At 41.0% G+C, this 22,166-nt stretch overlaps 2 protein-coding genes across 5 annotated transcripts in view; both read left to right on the top strand.

Moving 5' to 3' along the window:
* Positions 1–22,166, top strand: part of LOC115727874 (cysteine-rich receptor-like protein kinase 44) — a 268,503-nt gene that overhangs the window by 79,935 nt on the left and 166,402 nt on the right. The gene's annotated exons all lie outside the window — the stretch shown is intronic.
* The window catches only part of LOC115733802 (cysteine-rich receptor-like protein kinase 29), a gene marked incomplete at its 5' end in the record, with an annotated part of 226,285 nt that overhangs the window by 67,525 nt on the left and 136,594 nt on the right, over positions 1–22,166 (top strand). The gene's annotated exons all lie outside the window — the stretch shown is intronic.

A 22,166-nucleotide genomic window follows, 5' to 3' on the forward strand; every position in this document is an offset into this window, starting at 1 on the left:
TTTTCACAGCGCGCCCGGGAAGAAATCGCTCGTTTGAGCTCATCCGGAGGCCAAATCAAGCTCCGTTTTTTCCTACGCGATTGTAAGATCAAGGGCAACTCAAATCTGAAGGCTTTTTTTCAAAGAAACCCTTATGTATTCATGAATTCGTGCTGAACAGAAGCTGTTGGGGAATACTTGGTCCGTTCTGCTTCTTCGGTTCTGTTTAAGGGAAACAAGGCTGTTGCTCATTGCTGCGGCCTGCTGCCACCACTCACTCCGACCACCTCAGCCCTCCTCTGAGTTTCAGGCACCGCCTCCAATTGTCAGAAACCGCCATAGAGCCGCCGAAGAAGCGGAAACAGCTGGCAAACCCAACCTGCCCTGTTTCCCCTGTTTTTGGCGCCGCTTCTGTTCTGCTTTGGAACAGCACCTTCTGTCGCCTTCCTCCGCCACCAGCGGCCACCACACACTCCCCGACACCCCCTCAGACCTTCACCAACCACCCTACGAAGTCTCGACGCCGTTGGAACCCTGAACAGCCCAAAACCGTCCCCTGCCCTGCTGCTGTATAGTGCAGTTTTCAAAGTCTGACTTGGAGAAACAAGGCTTGTTTGCATAGCAAACGGACCAGAAACCACCCCAAAATTTGTACACACCTTCCTCTACCTCTCTACGATGTTACCAGCTAAAGAAAACCCCCAAATCAGTTCCGGAATTTGAAACTGTACACGTCGCCATCCGGACTGCTCAATCTGCCCGGTTTTGGAAAAACTGGACTGTTCCGCCCTTGCCGTCGCTGCTCCGACCACCACCGACCACCATAGCCTCCCTCTGACCACCTTACACCTCCAACATCGATGCCGGAGCCACCCACCGCCGGTCGGACCCCAGAACAGCCACCACAGCCACAAAACAGCCACGAATTCCCCTGTTTCTGGTCTGGGCCGAGTCTAGTTGGGCCTGTTTTGTGGGCCGGCGAGTTGGGCCAAGGTCCAATCTGTCTTGGACGGTGTAATTGGGCCTAATCTCAAGCCCGTGGGCCCATAGGACCAGAATTTTGAGCCCATCGTTTGTGATTTTAGGCCCGTGATCCAAACCGCACCCGACATTCGTGCCTAAGGTTTTCGAGGATCATCGTCGCACTCGCCTCACCCGATTAACCGTGAGTTGACTTCTAATCCCTCGCTAAGTTGTTAATTGCATTTGGAATTAGCAGAATTGTGTTTCCTAGGCATTTAAGTAGATTGATTATGAACCGATTAGGCTAGGCTCTAGGTAGGCTAAATGATCTTGTTTGAGAAGAACAGTTGATTACGATAATCCGTGACTGAATTGTTGGATTCATGATCACCCTTATGAGAAAGAAGTTGGTTCTCAAAGCGTCTATATTTGGGTTTTGTTATCAGATTGCCCTATCTTGTGAATTGCTTGATAAGTCTCATTTGAGTGATTATGTGCCTTGTCCAACTAAAGATCAATTGGATGATTGTTTGAGGGACGTTGATCCTTTATGCTCCTATTGGACTTCGTGATTGGCATTGTGCATTCATACAACCTCAAATGTCTCAAAATGCATGTTTTAGCATAAAAATGACCAAGGGCCAAGTCTTTGAACATGATTGTGTGAGCATCCGGCTAAATTCATAGCTAAGAATGAAATGGTTGCTAGATGAGTTGAATAGTCATATGATGGAACGATAACGTGTGGCCCGGCGAGTTCGTATCGTGTCTACGGCATGAACCACATGACTTGCTAGTTGCCGACTTCTTGTGTTGTGCCATGGGTCGTCGGATGCCTGTCGCAGCTTATGATGGACCGATGCTCCTTAATGGAATGCCTACTTGAGGTATTGTGTTACCACTTGTAGTTGTTGTCACCGAGAGGTTATGGGACGATGCTTGGTTTACCGGATGACAACCACAACATTGTGTTGCGTGGATCGTATTAATAGATTCCGCCATTGTGTTGTGCGGATCTATTCGCATTAGTCGCGCAAATCATCGTTAATAACTGGACTTCGTGTGGTGTCCAATGTGTGACTGATGTTGAGCTGCATTATGGGTATTTGAGAACTTGATCATTGATTTGGATTGACACGATTATACATTGTACCCATGTTGCATTACATGTGATGTCCTGGCAGGTAAGTTGCTTGTGTTTGACCCGCATGTATCCCATAATCTGTGATTGATCAATAGGATGTTCTGAATGAATCAACGCCTTAGCCGGGCTTAGGCGTTGACTCGCTGAGATTTATATCCCACCCCGTGATTGATAAACTTTTCAGGTCCGAGTTGATGGAGCTAATGGTTCTTGTGGAACTGTTAAAGCGAGGATGACATAGACCTTATTTGGAGTAGATACGATGTTTAACCTCACCCCGCCTCGAAGCATGAGGCTGATTAGTATATTACCTTGATTGGGTTAGGACATGTCCGTAAACAAAATGATGTTTTTGAATTGAAGTGTTTCCCGCTTTCTATCACTATCTTGTTTATTGTCCGGGAGTATTAAGTATTTCCGCTTGCATAATAAAGTATCGTGGGTCGATAGCGAGCCTGGGATGCTATCCTTTATGACCCGAGGGACAATTTGAAACGGATGCCATGTACCCGGGGATTGGGACGTGACAAAAGTTCAAGTGTAACCGAGGCTGAGAGATCAACAAGCGAATCAAACCAGTTCTGAAAAAATGAGGCCTCTATGACGGAGCCGTACGTTAGCCTTAGAAAATGGGTAGTCAGCGTGCCCTGCGCATTGCTTTTTGCCTTTGTCGTGGTTTTCACAGCTTGATGTTTCTAATTTTGAGGAGTTTCATGGCTTCAATGGCTTGGGATTAAATTCAGATTCATAGGATGTCGGAAGTGAAGGGTACTCTTAAAAAGTCATGCCTTATACACATGTAACATCAGGCACAAGCTTGGTCCCCGACCCGAAGATTATAGATCTGTGGCTATTCATATAATCAATTCTCTGATTGTATCCGATTGTAATCATATGTCTATTCTCATAATTTCTGTGTGAATTATTGCAACATATGAGAAATTTGTGGTCTAGAACTAAGGTTTAATCTCACTTGATCTGATAACCGTTGCATCTTCGAAGATTCGATGTTGATCCCTGAAAACCTATAGAATCCCAGGTTTATTAATTCGGGGCTAGTCAAGTATTTAGTCTTTTCATTATACCTGTAAGTTTCGTGCACCGAATTTGTTGAGTTTCTGTCCTGTGTAATGGGACTGCTTCTTTCCTTATCCTATGATTTAATAGTCGTCTTGATCTACTACTGCATCGTACTTTTTCTTCAATTAGCTTGTCATAGGAGCATTTATTGTTTTGATGAATCAAAAAGTACAATTATCCTTTGCTTATGTTAGGTTTTAAATAATTGTTGTGGATGTATGGAGGTACTTGTTCTTTGTTGTTTGGCATTCTAAATATGAACTTTGAGATTATGTTGATATTAACTTTCCTGCATAATTGTTAAGTAGGCTTAAATCTAATATGTATTCAATCAGATCGAAAATCGAAATTGTTATAGTTTGAGTAGAAAATAGGTCACAAACCAGTTCAAATTATACAATGAATACTCCTAGACATTACTATTTTTTTGAGTAGTGCTCAAGTGACAAATGGAGCCAATTTTTATGCATCAAACTAAGTCTGTTTTCCGATTTAGTCATAGACATGTTATCTATATGTATGCCAACGCTAAGATATTCGTGAGGTATTAGTTTTTAAGAAATAGCTTAAAAGAGTTATATTAAGAATCGAACCTATAATCCTGAGTTTTTTCAGATACAAATTCCCAGTTATTTTACAAAATTAAGGTTCTCCTAGGCCTAGCAATTGCTAAGACATTGACTCTTCATGAGACTTGAGGAGGGAAAATTGTGCAAAAAGTCGTAAACCTATTGTATGGTAGTCAATTCCATCCTAAACCTTTCAATTGTATCAATTTAAACCTAAACATTTTAATTATGTCAATTTAGTCCTACACCTTTTAATGATTTGTCAACTTAGTCCTAAACCTTTTAAAAATTTGCCAATTTAGTCATTCCAACCAATTTTAAAAACGTCACTTTAGTGTCAAATTCCCGCACGATCTCGAATATTAATAAAAAATAACAGTGTCGAATTTTCGAAGCTTTGGACTAAAGTGATCGTTTTTAAAGAAGTTGGTAAGAAATGATCGTTGAAAGTTTTGGCACTAAAGTGACGCACCAACTTATTGTCTTAAGCCTTTGCCAATTTAGTCTTCGGCATGCGTCATCAACTATTCTACGTGGCATGGTTGTCACTAACATGGACAATTTTCGCAAATTTTTAAATTTTTCATATTTCTTTTTTTTTTTTACTTTTCCTTTTTCCCTCCTGCAGGCCATCGCCGAACTCATCCATTTCCAGCAAGGTCTTCGGCCTCAAACAAGGACCGCCCTCGTACGATCCGGTAAGGGCAACCTATGCTTGAAGATGATGGAGGGAAAATGAAAAATGAAAAACTGGAGAAGAAAACGAAAAAAAAATATGAAAATTATCCACGCTAGCAATTGTCGTGCCATGTAGGATGGCCAACGCTAGCCGGACCCAAATTGTTTTGTCAAAATTAGCTAGGATGACAAAATTGGCAAATCGTCAAAAGATTTAGGACTAAATTGAAAATTTATTAAAAGGTTTAGGACTAAATTGACACAATTGAAAAGTTTAGAGTTGAATTGTCATTATATAATAGGTGTAGGACTTTTTGGATAATTTCCCGACTTGAGGATGACTCTATATGATTATGACCACTCCGAACAAAACAACTACATCAACTTGCTAGTTAATCAAATAAATTGGAACTAGCATATAATCTTTATTTAGCAAAAATTGATAGGTGTCACGCCCCGATCCTCGAGCACGCGGCATCCCTGCCTTCTCGTCTCTCGGGTTAAAAGGATAGCATCCCGGGCATGCTACCAACCCTTGAGATTAATTACGCATGCGAAAATGTATAATACTCCCGGACAATAATATAAGATAGGGATATGCAAGTAGAAAAACGCATTAATTCAAAAACATGATTTTATTTACAGTCACATCATAGGCCAACCGAGATGACACACTAATTGGTCCCATACTTCGGGGAGAGGTAGGACTAACTTTGTATCTACTCCAAATAAGGCTACATCACCCTCGTCCTCATCAGCTTCTCAAAGAACTACTACCTTCATTAGTTAGAACCTTAAAGTTGTAACCACGACGGGGTGAGACATAAATCTCGGTGAGTCAACGCCTAAGCCCGGCTAGGGAGTTGATTTGCTCGGAACCCCTACTAAATAGTCATAGAATCATGGTGTAAATCTTTCGGTCACATGCAAGCTTACCTGACTGAAGCCACATATAATATAATGCAAAACATGACGTAACAATCATATCAATCAACTCATGGGCCATGCATCACGTCAACTCGTCCAAAACGTCTTATCAATCAATCGCATACCTCAATGTAGATATTTCATCCACATGCAACTCACCTACCAGATTACCACACAAATGCAATGATAACTCGGACATGTGCGAATATGTGCCTCTGTCATTCTACTCAATCCGTCCCATACTAGATTTCATAGTCAATATGCGCACACACTTGCCCATGAATAAGTCACAATTGCATGTAGTTTAATTATTAACGGCCGTTTGGCCTTGCACACTGGATAGTTGGTGCATAGCACACTAGACAGTTGGTGCTCTTCTAGCAGGACTAGGCATCGTCCCTTACTTCCGGCGACGGCATCCGATAATCCGTGTGATTCCGATCGACATGACACGGAACTACCAGGAATCTCTATAAGGGCTTTAGTTCGTCACAAGTCGCGACAAGTATCCATTCAATCTAACGACACGGAAAGGCGTGCATCTAACAAGTCATGGAATTCCGATCGACACGACACGAGATTGTTAGGGAAGATCCATTATATGACCATTCAAACACACTTGGCAATCCATCGGTTCATAATCCCATTTTTAGCCATATGTTCACACGATATGTTCGTGACTCGGCCCAAGGCCGTTTTCATGCCAATACGTGCAATTGATGCCGGATGTGGCCATACGAATGCACGAAATCATGTATCGAACTCTGCATGCATCACGAGGTAATTTTCCCCCAAATCAAACATCCAATCCGTCAATGGCCAATCAAAGTATTCAATCAAACAATCGATATAGGCGATCGATTCAAGCAGGTCAATCAATTCAATCATGAATATTTGATCGAATTATGCACATTTAAGCTCAATTCAAAATACAATTTAATATTAGTCGATTTGATTAGTCAATCGATCGTACGCTCGTCTCTAATCTATCGCTCACTCCCGATCAATCAATAACGACCATTCAATCAATCAATCTCATCCAATTAGCCATAGAATCCTAGCTAATTTAAACTAACTTAACCAATTAGAGCCATTGAACTTAAACCAAGTTTTTAACATAAACCAGCCCTAATCGAGCTACCTAAACACCTAATAATCTAAATAAACTAATCCGAACATAATTAATGACCTAACCAAGGATTAGAGGTCGACTCACAATTAAATACACTAGGCGAGTACGGCGTCGGTCCACGGAAGTCTCGAGCTTGGGCACTGCCCGCACGGATCCTCGGACACTCAGCCCAAATCCTCAGCCATGGACTCGGACACTTGGGCTCACAGGCTCGGCCAATCGGCACACTTGGCAGGACACATAGGCACACTTTCTGGGCCACTCGGCCAAGCTCTCGACCAACTTGCCCGGACACGACCCAGGCTCTCAGCCAATTTTCTCGATACACGGCCCAGCTCAACTGGGCACGGCCTGGGACCAAAACGGGACGTGGCCCGTGAAACAGGCCCACAGCCTAGCAAAAAAGGGTACTCCAGGCGTGAAACAGAGCAGGCATGGCCGGGTGTTGAGGCGGCTATTCGCTTGGCTTGGAAGGGTCTCGAAGCTGGCGACTTGTGGCGGAAGACTTGGAGGACCTCAAAGAATGTCAAGGGAAGTTGCTAATGGCTCGTAGTGGCCGGAGCAGTGGCTGAGGGCTATAAACAGAAGCAGAATCATAGCACAGGTGGAGGCAGAGCAGAACAGGGGAATATCCAGGCTTGCGATGGCTGTTCAGCGATGGACGGAGGCTACATGCAGTCGAGAGTGGTAGCTAGGGATCAGAGGAGCTAGAGGGTGGTGTTGCTGGTGGTTGTGGCCAGGCTGAGGCAGAGCAGCAGCTCGAGCAGATTGGCTCAGGCAAAACTGACAGAAAACAGAGCAGGCGGACAAAGGCTTCGGGTTTGGGGTCTGTTCAGGGTTCCAACGGCGTCGGGGCTTCGTGGGGTTGTCGATGGAGGTCCGAGGGAGTGTGGGGGAGTGTGTGGTGGTCAGAGGTGGGCGGTTAGTGGCTTACGGAGGCCGGAACAAGAGGGAACAGAAGTTGACGTAGCAGAACAGGGGAAGTCGCGAACAGGGGAGGTGTCGGGGCTGCTCAGGCTGGCTCGCGGCTAAACCGGCGGTGGTGGTTGCTGGCGAGGACGACGAGAGATGGCTAAGAGTGGTGGTTGAAGGCTGGAGGACGGCTAGTGGTAGCAGAACAGCAGCAGCTGCAGTAAACGACGGTAACAGCAGTTCGGGTGGCAGAAAACAGGGGAGTCGGATCTGGGGCTATTCAGCGATGGCCAAGCGCGGTGCGACGGTGGTGGCAGGTCGACGGCTACGGCATGAGGGAGAGGAAGCAGGAAGGGAAGCTGCTCGGTTGGTGGTGTCGCCCAAAACAGTGGAGGAAGGGAGAGGGAGTCGGTGTGCAAGGGGGTGTCGTCAAAAGGAGAGAGAGGAAGTGGGAGGCGGTGGAGAGAGAGAGAGAGAAAAAAAGAGAGAAAAAGAGATGTTGCCAACTTTTGACTTGGATGCTTAGAGATAAGGTGGGGCCCGTGTCATTAATTTCCTCTGTCTTGTAGTTCCTAAAACCCTAGGGGTAAAATCGTCATTTCACAATTAGGCTAGGGGCATTTTGGTAATTTTGTATTCAAGGGAAATTCAGACATTTGGCAATTCAACGGAGGGCATTCTAGTCCAATCTCAAGTAGGTTTGATCCGAACCTAGGCTCAAACACAAGAATTTTTAATTCTAAGGCGCGGTGACTAAAGGATCAAACCCGAACTAATTCGATCGTTGATTCGGGAAATTTCCAATTTCCAACTCTTAATTCTTTCAAATCCAATATCTTGAATCAAATTGGAGTTCAATCTCAAATCTTTCATTGAATTCAAATGCCATGCAAATGTTGAAAATCCCGGGCGTCACAATAGGTATTTGATGTCATAGCCATATGAAAAGACTAGGGATGAACATGGTTCAAGTATAGAATCGAGAATTGGACAACGGCACCAATGGGAACTGGTCTAGTTTTAAGTTGTAGGGTATGCATCATAGGTTTCATGTTTCAAAAATTAGGGAATCGGTCCCAATCGGTGGAATCTGAAACAAGTTTTTGTGTTTTTCTTATTCAAAATTTTCGCATGATTCAATCCTACATTTTTTGTAATGATTAAGAAAGCCCAAATGGCATGTTAAGAGCAATAAAATTTTAGCTTTTTTTTTATAAGATTTTGGAGATTTCATGTTGATTGCTTTGCCTTTTGTTCAGCAAAAGAGAAGGTCAAAACCGCTGAAAGATTACAGTTCACATTGAGCGAGATCGTGGTCGCCACAATTCCTTTTCAGAAGGCAATAAGATTGGAGAAGGGGCATTCGGAAAAGTGTATGGGCTAGCTGGAATTTTTTTTTTTTTATGGTTTTTTGGGAATCGCATCACTACATGGAGATAAACATTGTTTCTTGCAAATGAAAATTTGACTGTTGGGCACTCTTGAAAATGGACAATACATTGCTGTGAAGAGGCTTGAGAGTTACTCCGATCAAGGTGAGCAACATTTGAAGAATGAGGTCACTCTGATAGGCAGACTTCGGCACGATAATCTAATGAAGCTCCTTGGGTATTGCTTGGAAGATGGGGAAAGACTTCTTATTCTTGAGTTCGCACCCAATGGTAGCCTCCAATTTTTCATTTCTGGTACGAACTTGGGACGTTTCAATTTGTCGCTTCCATTTCACTGATAGTTAATCTATTGATTGGACAGATTTTTGCATCAAACCATTTGGCAGTACTTTGTATTCCACGCAGAACGATTCAAAACTTAAATGATCACGATTTTGCAGATTCAAACAAACGTAGGTTGTCAAGTTGGGAGAGACGTTTCAATATAATAAAAGGAATTGCTCGAGGACTTCTTTACCTGCAAGAGGATTCCCACCTTAGGATCATACACCGTGAAATGAAGCCTGGCAATGTATGCTGGATGAGAACACGAATCCCAAAATAACTAATTTTGGCATGGCAAGGCTATTCGTTTTGGACCAAAGTAGAGCAAATGCTGCACAAATCGAAGGAACTTCATAAGTTTGAAATAAACTTATCTATAGCTCCTTGGAATGTTTCAACCTTTCTAGGAAAGTATACAATGAAAACGAGCACCAATTTCAGTTTCCCAATTGATGATTCTTGGATCCTTTTGTTTTACGTGTAGCAGTGGCTATATGGCTCCTGAATATTTAGGGCGTAAACAGATCTCTGCGAAGACCGATGTGTTTAGCTTTGGCATAGTGGTTCTAGAGATCATCAGTGGCAAGATGAATTCATACTTCACGAGTTCGGGGAATTCGGAGCACCTCCTGGACTACGTGAGTAAAAAAAATTGGAGTTTTGTCCAACAATTCCGCGAGTGAATATCTATAATACTTTTCCTTGCGCATGTGAAATTACAGAACCCATTTACTTGCCTTTGTGATTGTGCACTGCAGGCATGGAAAACTTGGATGAAGGAAACGCCTTTTTGCCTTATAGATCCCATGTTAAACGGCAGTTCGAGAAGCGAATTGTCAAGATGCATTCACATTGCGTTGTTATGTAGTCAAGAGAACGTAGAGAGCCGGCTCACCATGGATTCGGTGGTCTCAATGCTCGAGAACCAGAACACGACCCTCCCAATGCCGGTACCGCCTACATATTTGGCAGATGCCAGTGCTAGAGAAAGGTCGGCTTCATCGGTTCATGGCTCATCACTGCAGTCAACCAAAGCTGAGGACGGATCCTCAACCCTAGATGATATTATCATGGAGAATCAGAGCTGAATTTGGAAGTAGGACAATGCAAGCTGCTGTTCAGATGAATTTATGGTTTTGAAGGGTGTAAACTCAATAGAATCAAAAGCTCTGGTTTATTTTTGTAATATGAGCGGATAGGGCGGGAACCGTGAAATACAGACCGATAATATTAAACTCTGGTTTATTTTTGTAATCTTAGAGGAGTCAATTTTTTTTTAAGAAAATATTTCGGGATGGTAGATATTACTTCACCATTTGACATGATGTCCAAATCAAAATTTGGGTCAAGGTTACACTTAAGAGTGTCACGACCTAAAAAATAAACAAGTTAATTTTCGGGCTAATGGATTATCAGGTTAATTAATTAACTAACCTAACTCGGATTCTCCCAAGTCCATACCAAATCGCAACTTAAGGTTCAAATAATTAACATGCAACGTGTTTTGAATTTGGAGTCGCCACTAATCATTTTCGGTAGGTTGATTAGAAACCTAAATAAAATAGCGGGAGAAAACTATCTTGTTTCCGCGAACCGGAGATTTTGAATTCGGGGATTTGGTTACGCTAGATTACTCTAACGCCCTTTCGGTACCATTTTCATGAAAAATATTTGATTTGGCAATTTTGATGGATTTTACTTGAAATTCAAAGATGCAATTTTTTTGGTTTTTCTTCTTTTTTATGGGGATGTAAAACATTGAACTTTGTACGATATACACCATGGATGATTTAGAAAGAAAGAAAACGCAGCCAATCACGAGTATTTACAAAAATAAATTAACATGTAATAATGCTAAATTTTGGGACACGTGACATGTCTAAAATAAACAAACAAATGTTCACACCAAACGATTACATTTTTGTAGATCGAGATGGAAAGGGTTACCTTCTATTCCACAAAATCTTACTCACGTACACGTTATGGCTTCCTTCAAGATCTCGGAGTTGGAAGAACGTGGCTATCGTCGAAAAAAGGCAAGCAGTGGCGTTGTTGGATGGCGAGAGGCGAAGTACGTGCCGGGACTCGTCGAAGATGATGCTCGACTAAAACTCTTTTCTTCACTCTCAAATTTTCTCTTACGATTTTTCTCAAGAACTCTCTTTTTTCCTCTTCAAAGAATTTCTCTCACAAATTCTCTCAATTCTCTTCCACTCTAAAACTCTCTCAATTCTCTTTCACTTCCTCCTCCAATTCTCAAGAACTCTCCCCCCTTTTATAGCCAAATTTCTCCATCATCTTCCCTTCTTCATCTTCTCTTCATCATCTTCTCTTCATCACCTTCCCTTCATCATATTCATCTTCTCTTCTTCATCTTCCCTTCACCATCTTCCTTTCATTATCTTCTCTTCTTTATCTTCTCTTCATCACCTTCCCTTCATCATCTTCCCTTCATCATCTTCCCTTCTTCATCTTCTCTTGGTATTTGCAATGCGAGTCCCCGAAGTTTCAAGTATTTGCAATACGGTCCTCAAGTTTTAAGTATTTGCAATACAGTCCCTGAAGTTTCAAATCTTCTCGGTATATTTTTCCATCCCGTGCCTAGTCTAGACGCATGCTAAATTAAGTGTTCCGCTTGCCCAATTATATGCCAATGCAATGTACGCTAAAAATAAATATATGAGATGATTTTTTATAATTTTTATGCAAAAAATAGATTAGTCAAAATTTAGGCGTCAACAAAGAGTTTAATATATTGGGGTGTGATTCATACTTTCCATCGACATGAAAGCGCAAGATCCCAATTTTATAATTTCAGCTCATATTTTTTCATTGGCGGTTTGGGTTAGGGCTCATAAATAACTACTGTTACATATTATCTATTTCTTTTATGATTGAGGGATGTGACGAGAGGTGTGAAGTGTTAATTATAGTGGAAAATCTTCTGCTAGACATAGCTTTAGTTTAAGGTGAACCAATATAAAATATTGTGTCTCAATTTCTCTTTCTCACTTTTACGCTTTAATTTTCCATGATTATGCGCCAAGTCCTAACCATACGGTTAATTCATTCAATTTGCAGCCTGTCCATATCAAAGTTTTCTATGTTGCAAAGTTGCTCCAAATACTTTCTAGTCATCCTTTGACCATATCGCACTCTCCCATTCCTATTTGCGGGAGCAAAGTTTTCGAAAAATTGAAAATCAACAGAACAATGAAGCATAACTCCTCTCGTCAAGAGTGAATCATAGTACTTAATGTGATTTTCTTATCTAAACAGCTTTCCTTTCCAACTCCCTACGGCGATAAAACCACCATCTCTTCTCTTGAAATTCTTGCACAATTTCTCATCGTTGTCATCCCTCTTTCCATCCCTCTTTCCATGAGCCGGTTCATGGCTCATCACCGATAGGTAAGATGATGCAATATGCTGTTCAGATTGGTTTATGCTTTTGAAAGGTTTAAAGTCAAGGTAAGTTCATTAGAAATCTAATGGGCGAATATGCGGCCGAAATGCGAAATATAAAAAACGAGAACTCTCAAGTATATCAATTTGCTCTGAGGAGTCAGGTTTTTGAAGAAACTATTTCAGGATCGCAGGTATTACTTCGTCGTCTCACACGTGTTAACACCTAATTTTGTCGATGCCTACTAAATTTAATTTATTTTTCCTTACGGCTTAAAATAGGAAACGGTTAAATTGGATGTGCCTATTCCTCATTTTATTTTCCAATTTGAGAAATTTTAAATTAAATTTAGTTTTATCTGATTTTTAATATCGAAAAGAAATGAAAAATATAAAATGGAAATAAAAAAAAAAAAAACGGATCGAACTAGGTTGAACCTAGCCAAACCAGGCCCAAACTTCCCATTTCCCTTTTAAATTCCCTGTGGCCCAATCTCTTCTCACTGCCCCCCTTCTCTATCTCTTGTAGCCCAGCCCGCACATTCTCTCTTTCCCACTTTCTCGTGCTCTCTCTCTCTCTCTCTCTTCATACGAGATCCGCTTGTCTAGTCGGGCCGGGTGAGAGACTTGGGCCGAGCGAAAGCCGCCCTAGCAGGGGGCCGAGTCTCCAATGCGGGCCCTGGACGTTGAACCCCAGGTACAATCACTTTTATTAATCATTAAGATGAGAAAAATCCATAAAATTTCAAAAAACTAGAAAATAGGTAGTAAATGCCTGTGTTTGCCTATTATGTCTAGTTAGGCTCTTATGTGGCTGTATTGACTACTTTCCATGTTTAATTCGGATGATTTAACTTTAACTTAGCATGTGAATATTTGGTGAATGACTTGATCCGTAATGCATGTCTCGGTAGATAAATTAGTATGGTAATTAGAGTTTAATTCAAAATGCTCGTTTTATCCTTTAATTTGCTAAAATTTGCTAACTACCTACTTTGAGTGAATACATGTTTAAATGCTTGGATACATGAGATTGGCACATCGATGTGACCATCGATGGCGATGTCCATAGAGGTGGCAGCTCATTGGGGTTTGGCTATGGTGATATACCGGTGTTTGGTCCGATCTAATTTATGTATACCCGATTATGTCTCGGCCCCGATATTTGGGATTGTCGCTTATATTAACTTGGTATGCATGTCTAGATTCCAGTTAGTAGTTAGCTGTTTTCCATACGTTGAGCGTTTATTACAGCACTGTCTTTTGATAAATTGCTTGTTAATTGTTTTCCTAGGTACTAGGTCAAGGATAAAATAGGTAATTGCACGAAATGATAGAAAAAAATTATGCATGATCATCTAGCACTGGTTAGACACCTAGCAAGATTAAAATGATGCGCATAAGTATGATCGACTTAGGGAATATTAACTGGTTAGGTGTCCAAAAGACGCTAATAATTTAGTTAGCCTAAACAAGTCCTCGATCCTAGAAGCCTCGATTGCGCAGGAATTGAGACGAGACTCTCATGTCTCGATTGATTTCTAGCCGACCCCAATAGGCTAGAGGCGACTCCTAATAACCTTTTAAGTTGCTAATCAATAAAATGAAATCCCACTTCACACAAGGAAGGACTTAGGAGAGTTCACGCCTAGAATGATAGGCAATACCTCTAAACCCGTTGGACTATTGAGAAAGGTAAAGGCAGGTAGTAACAACATGATATACAAATTAGGCTCTTCAAGTAATTTATTAACTTTGCTCCTCTATAATTTGTATTCACAATCTAATTTAATCTCCCGAAAGACATTTTTTTCTCAATGTTGCTCCACACTATATAATATTTGTTGGTGATTGACTCGTAGTCCGATCCCATCCAAGAACCAAGAATCGGACCAAATGATCCTTGTCGCAACCTAAAAAAAAGACAAGTTTATTTTCGGGCTAATGGATTATCAGGTTAATTAATTAACTAACCTAACTCGGACTCTCCCAAGTCCATACCAAATCGCAACTTAAGATTCAAATAATTAACATGCAACGTGTTTTGAATTGGAGTCGCCACTAATCATTTTCGGTAGGTTGATTAGAAACCTAAATAAAATAGCGGGAGAAAACTATCTTATTTCCGCGAACCCGAGATTTTGAATTCGGGGGATTTGGTTACGTCGATTTCTCTAACGCTCTTTCGGTACCATTTTCATGAAAAATATTTGATTTGGCAATTTTGATGGATTTTACTTGAAATTCAAAGATGCAATTTTTTTGGTTTTTTCTTCTTTTTATGGGGATGTAAAACATTGAACTTTGTACGATATACACCATGGGTGATTTAGAAAGAAAGAAAACGCAGCCAATCACGAGTATTTACAGAAATAAATTAACATGTAATAATGCTAAAATTTGGAACACGTGGCATGTCTAAAATAAACAAACGAATGTTCACACCAAACGATTACATTTTTGTAGATCGAGATGGAAAGGATTACCTTCTATTACACAAAATCTTACTCACATACACGTTATAGTTCCCTTCAAGATCTCGGAGTTTGGAAGAACGCGGCTGTCGTCGAAAATGGCAAGCAATGGCGTTGTTGGGTTGCGAGGGGCGAAATATGTGTCGGGACTCGTCGAAGATGATGCTCGACTAAAACACTTTTCTTCACTCTTGAATTTTCTCTTCTGATTTTTCTCAAGAACTCTCTTTTCCTCTCTAAAAATTCCTCTCAAAAACTCTCTCAAAACTCTCTCAATTCTCTTCCACTCTTCCTAAAAACTCTCTCAATTCTCTTCTACTCTCTTTCTCAATTCTCTTCCACTTCCCCCTTCTAAAACTCTTCTCAAGAGCTCTATCTTTTATAGGCAAAGTTCTTCATCCTTCATTCTTCACCTTCATTTCTTCACCTTCCATCTTCATCTTCTCTTCTTCATCTTCATTTCTTCACCTTCCATTTTCATCTTCCCTTCTTCATCTTCATTTCTTCACCTTCCATTTTCATCTTCCCTTCATTATCTTCCCTTCATCATCTTCCCTTTTTCATCTTCTTTTCATTATCTTCCCTTCTTCATCTTCTTTTGGTATTTGCAATACGGTCCCCGAAGTTCCAAGTATTTGCAATACGGTCCCTGAAATTTTAAGTATTTGCAATACAGTCCTTGAAGTTTCAAATCTTCTCGGTGTATTTTTCCATCCCGTGCCTAGTCTAGACGCATGCTAAATTAAGTGTTCCGCTTGCCCGATTATATGCCAATGCAATGTACGCTAAAAATAAATATGTGAGATGATTTTTATTTAGAACTAAAATTAGTTCTAATTTTTATGCAAAAAATAGATTAGTCAAAATTTAGGCGTCAACAGTTGCCCCTCTTTGAGTGGAGGCTCGTAGAGGTTCCGCTCAAAGACAAAATTGAATCCTAAATTTTGACAAAGGCAAATTATGGATGAACTTTTTGGCGGGAGTTTTAATCCCATTTTTTATATAATGAAGTGATGCATGATATGCAAGACTCTAAATAACATGTGTCATAATTTCCCTTTTTCATGTTAGAGAAACCTGCACATGGATCGCATACAAGAATACCTGTTTTACCAAATTTCTCGTAAGCTAATGGTTCTCTTAATTTCCAAGTTTCTTTTTGCAGATGCAAGGATTTTAAGGTATCGGTGCCTTATACGTTATCGGAGACTTCTCCCTAATGCAAGACAGCGCAAGATATGTGTGTCGTTTGAGATCACAAGAGCTACGTCGTTGTGAGTTGAAAGAAGTGGAACCAAGTTCACAAGAGCTACGTCGTTGTGAGTTGATTAAATGTTGAAATCGCCGGTGCATATGTCTTCACGATTCGACAAAGGGGAATCAAAATCATAAGAGCTACGTCATTATGATTTGGTTTGGATCAAAACCATGGGTGCTTATGTCTTCATGATTTGATAAAGGAGCCGAAAATCATAAGAGCTATGTCATTATGAGCCGACTAAAGGTCAAGATCACCGGTGCATACGTCTTCGTGATTCGAGATCGAAATCATAAGAGCTACGTCGTTATGATTTGATAAGACGTCAAGATCGCCAGTGCATATGTCTTCACAACCTGACGGAAGAGGCATATTGCCCGAATTGAACAATATTTGATAGGAGCACCATCGAATGGAATCAATAAGTACAAAAGGGGCATATTGCTCGAATTGAATCATAACAACTATCATCGGAAGAGTTGTTAATTTGAAAAGGGGTTCGGAAAACTTACCGGGTTCTCCAAACGATTAATCAAGGAACGAAACAGATTGTTGTATCGTACCGGTAGGCATTTGCCAAGCAAAACTTGTTCATTCAATAATCCTTGGATGAATTTCGAGACCTTGGGAGGGAACTCGAACATCGGGAATGTATTACCTATCATAGAATGTCAGAGGTAACACACACAAACATATTCAACAATGAGTATAATGCAATCACTCATACTATGGTTCATGCATAACCATTCTGTCAAGTTTGCATTACCAATTTTGTCCAGGGAGGTTCTCACATTACGAATACCTCGAATGTGAGCTGAATGGGGGGACTTCAGTCCGAAAGGGCTTTCTCTCACTCTCGAGAAAAGCTATTTATCCTGTCTGCAGGATTCAAGAGAAATCACTCAATCTTTCCATCATCGCATTCGATAAGGATCCAAGTAATCTCGCAATTGATACGACCGAGCCGATCTGGAGGTCTTGATTAGGACCGTAATGAGGGCTAGGTCAAAGGTTTACAAAGGGGACTCTAATTGAGTCAAGGCTGCTGAAATGAATTTCTTCATCATCTGCTCCGGATTTACAACTCAAGAATCCCGCAAAAATGAGAGAGAAATAATCTTGCTCGAACTTCTTCGAGTGATGCTTAAAATCATTTAACTCTACGTTAACTCAAGTGTCCTAATCGAAGAGACTTTGGAGGGTTATAACGTAGGCTAGGATTGGGGACCGAGGAACGAAAATGCTCGTTTGGCTCGGAAATTAAATGAGAAGGGGCTTGACGTTGGTGATCATCGTTGACTAGTCACCGATCTTGGTCTTCGGAAATGTCTTGTAAAGAATACCATCATTGAATGAGGGATGGTAGATTTCTACTGAAAATTGCACTTTGCAAACCGATTTCTTGGGGAGTCTTCTTCACAACAAGTGTCTGTCAAGGATTTGCAAGAGACACAATGCAAACATGTACATGGAATTTACAACTTAACATGCAAAAATGTACATTCAAAATTCAGAAGTACTTTACAAATGAATGTGCATTGGCCTTACTTTTGGTAGGCACTTTGCTTTTCCTATGCTTGAAATTTTCATATGAGATCGGCCTTTGCTTTTCTTACTCCCGACTCTCATTTTTCTTTTTTCTTCTTTTTTTCGAGAAGAGATTTCTTTTCCTTTTTCTTTGAGAGCTCTTCAGCATCTCTTTATTTTTCTTTTTTTTTTTTTTTTTTTCGAGAGCGAGCCCTTCTCCTTTAAGCCGAGTTTGCCTCTCCTTTTTTTTACAATCCCATGATTTTGAACCTGGAATTACAACAAACATAAACATTTACAAAGAAAAATTATGTAAACATAAAAAATCTAGCATACAAGAAATGAGTCCATTCGGGAATTCTCTGTTGACCCGACCATCTCCAATTCTAATCATTGGGACAATGCTATCTTTGTCTTTGGAATGAGCAAATGATCACCAACAGGGGTTTAAGAAATGAATTTGCGGGCTCAAGTGGGCTATGCAAAGAATGAAGTGTATAGGATAGAGAAGTGAATGCTCTTCATCATCCTAAGGCACTTGAATTAAAATTCGAGTATAAATGCAAAGAAACACCCGAAGATTAATGTTAGTCCGAGCAAGAAAATTTCTAACCATTTACCTCGTGTTGCTGCTGGAATTAACTCGTCTGGACTCCGATGTGGGGTGGTTCTTGACAGGGGTAAAAAAATGAAACCACCGCTCAAAAGGGGTAATCAATGGATCACCTGTAGTGTTTGGGATAGAGAACCGAATGCCTCTGTCATTTCGGCTATCGTACCTTTTGCGAGAAAACCTTTTACCTTGTGAAATGCGGAACTTAGCCATCGTTCAACTCTCCTGAAAAAATGGGACGTGTTTGGGAAAGGATTGCCTTTCATCATCCTGTCCCGCCCCATTCCATACATTCGATGTATCTTATGTAGTTCGTGTTCCTTATTCAGAGTTGGTAAATTAAACATGAGGAACAGTCATGCGCAAACTATGCAATGTATGAGTGTTTTTGAGCATCTAAAATGCAGCAACTTTTTATCTTGGTGGACAGAATTCGCAAGCACATAAGAAACTCCTTAGGGGCGTGGATTGGGAGTTGCCCCTGCTCATGCAAATGAGTTGCAAAACTTCATTATCTGGTTCGAGACATGAGATTGTCAAAGGCTCCAGGAATTTCTTATTTCATTAATTTTTCAGGGAGAATGGATACTTCCCTATCTGGAAAGGCGGTGACCCCTGTAAAAATCAAAAGGGAAAGCATCAATGTACGTTCTCATGTCCTAAACGAGTTGAAACGATACCGCTTTACCCTTGTACGTATTCCTTGCAAACTTTGAATTTGAAAAGATCGATTCATCTGGATCGGATTGTATGTCCGGGATGTTATCTCTCCGGTTTTGTAACCATCTGGGCTGAGCTTCAATCGGCATTGAACTGCGAAGCAAAACGGTTTTTATTAATCTTTGTACATTGATGCCAAATCCCGGGATCGAACCTGGGATGCCTCGGACCATTGTCATTCCCCCAACCACTAGGTCGTGGTGCTGTTGGCGTCCACGGTTGGTTCGCTTTTTGCTATATTGTTCTCAAAAGCAGTTGGCAATCCCTGTCGAGAATGAAATAAGCTTAAATCAGAGTTTGAAATGAACGAGAGCCAATTGGGACGATACGGAGTTACCCATTTTTGAGCCCGATACATCCGAACGTGCTGAACCGGGTTGGAAGTTCCATCATACTTCTCAAAGTCGGGCATCTTGAACTTCTCTCGCACTGTGATCTTTGAAAAGACAGACAGGTCAATCTGGGATATGTTGTGAGTCCCCTCGACTTCTCGGATCCTCTGTTCCATTTGGGCCAACAGCTTGGCCGCATCACCATTCAATCCGGGGGCCACGGGACTGGCTTGAGGGATTGGGACTACGGGCGGCGTGCTCGAGCTCATGCCCGTGATGATCACATTTTCTAGCGGCATTATCTGATAGGGAGCAGCTTCCGGGGCTTTACCGGAGTTATCCGCAGGAGGAATTTGAGCAGGAATGATTAGCGGCGGGCTGGAGGTGGATGATTGAAGTTTGGCGATGAAGGCAGCCAACATTTCTTCCATCTTTCGGGACATCATCCCTTCAAAGCGCTCGGTCAAGGAGCTAAGTTTCTCGTCTAGGGCAGCACTGACGGTAGCGTTGATGTCGGCCATCCTCTTCGCGATCGATCGAGTAATATGTGGAGGATCCGTGATAAATTACCTGTACGCAGTAACAAACCCAAAATGAGTACAGGGAGCAAGAATAGCGAGCCGGCCCATGACATCCCTCTAGACTCAAACGAACAAAGTGATTATGACCAAAGGATTGAAACATGTAATTTTCAGTTTATCCGCTTTTACGAAAAAATTCATATTAATTCGCATGTTGATCAAAACATGTCCAAATTTTACGAGCTTGTAGTTGAGAAGATGATGAACAACTTTTATGTTGGCCAATCGGACTAGAAATGCACGGGTCAAATCAGTTTAATGTGTTTTTCCAAAAAATCACATTCAGAAAACTGTTATAACCGCAGGTAGTTGAAAAAACGAAAGGCCATCTTAAATTATGAATTTAATTCTGAAATTTTGTAGGATATTAGTTGAAACATAGGTCTACAACTTTTGTGTTTGGCACTTACTCAAAGCTCGATCGTAAAATTTAGTAAAAGTCGCACAACAAGAACAAGCCAAATCAGAAATGAGGACAACCGATGAAATTGTAAAAGCTACGGAAGCAAAGTGCGAAATTGGAAATAAGACAACGATACTCCTAAACCATGGACCAGCTCAAAATAAAAATGAGATAATAGGGTAAAAGAGACAAGAAATTACCGTTCATAGGAAGAAAATGTCAATCACAAAGACATGCGCATGAATTGTGAGTTTAAATCTTATTCTATCTATCCAAAAGGCTTTTGCAAAGTGAAATGATGAACGAAGCGACATGTCGCAGCCTCGCGCGCAATCATCATGACTAGTCGCAGCCTCGCGTACAATAGTCATGACTAGTCGGGTTCAATCACTTCGGCTTGGTTCGGTCGACAAGGGCAATTCTCATGCATCGTAGCCTCACGTGCATAAGAACGACCCTTGAGCCATTTTTTTGAAAAAATTTTCGGGATCCAGATGGGATAACCTTTAGCGAAGCCTTACCGCCAAGGTTAAAGAACCATCTAAATACCATCTTAAAACTATTAGTGTGACCCAAGTCCGGTCACGGGTTATGTGCGGTGTGGTGCAAATACAATAAATCATGCACAACAATTAAAGGCAAACACCGCTTCAATGATTCAAAAGTTAAATCACAATTCCAATTCACCAAGCCTGCAAAACAAAGGGTTAGCCGATCACTCCTCCCCTTATAACTCCCAATCTGCAAAAACATTTAACACCTAAGAATGAGAATTCAACCAAAGTTTACCAAATCAAGTGATTTCTTTTTCATGAAATTATCTGGCCTAAGTCCTCTTCGGGTCCCCGGTGGAGTCGCTAAGTCGTCGCGACCTAAAAAAAAGACAAGTTTATTTTCGGGCTAATGGATTATCGGGTTAATTAATTAACTAACCTAACTCGGACTCTCCCAAGTCCATACCAAATCGCAACTTAAGATTCAAATAATTAACATGCAATGTGTTTTGAATTGGAGTCGCCACTAATCATTTTCGGTAGGTTGATTAGAAACCTAAATAAAATAGCGGGAGAAAACTATCTTATTTCCTGAACCGGAGATTTTGAATTCGGGGATTTGGTTACGTCAGATTTCTCTAACGCCCTTTCGGTACCATTTTCATGAAAAATATTTGATTTGGCAATTTTGATGGATTTTACTTGAAATTCAAAGATGCAATTTTTTTGGTTTTTTCTTCTTTTTTATGGGGATGTAAAACATTGAACTTTGTACGATATACACCATGGGTGATTTAGAAAGAAAGAAAACGCAGCTAATCACGAGTATTTACAGAAATAAATTAACATGTAATAATGCTAAAATTTGGAACACGTGGCATGTCTAAAATAAACAAACGAATGTTCACACCAAACGATTACATTTTTGTAGATCGAGATGGAAAGGATTACCTTCTATTACACAAAATCTTACTCACATACACGTTATAGTTCCCTTCAAGATCTCGGAGTTGGAAGAACGCGGCTGTCGTCGAAAATGGCAAGCAATGGCGTTGTTGGGTTGCGAGGGGCGAAATATGTGTCGGGACTCGTCGAAGATGATGCTCGACTAAAACACTTTTCTTCACTCTTGAATTTTCTCTTCTGATTTTTCTCAAGAACTCTCTTTTTCCTCTCTAAAAATTCCTCTCAAAAACTCTCTCAAAACTCTCTCAATTCTCTTCCACTCTTCCTAAAAAACTCTCTCAATTCTCTTCTACT

Source organism: Rhodamnia argentea, chromosome 3 (genome assembly GCF_020921035.1).
Source record: "Rhodamnia argentea isolate NSW1041297 chromosome 3, ASM2092103v1, whole genome shotgun sequence".
Classification (NCBI taxonomy): domain Eukaryota; kingdom Viridiplantae; phylum Streptophyta; class Magnoliopsida; order Myrtales; family Myrtaceae; genus Rhodamnia; species Rhodamnia argentea.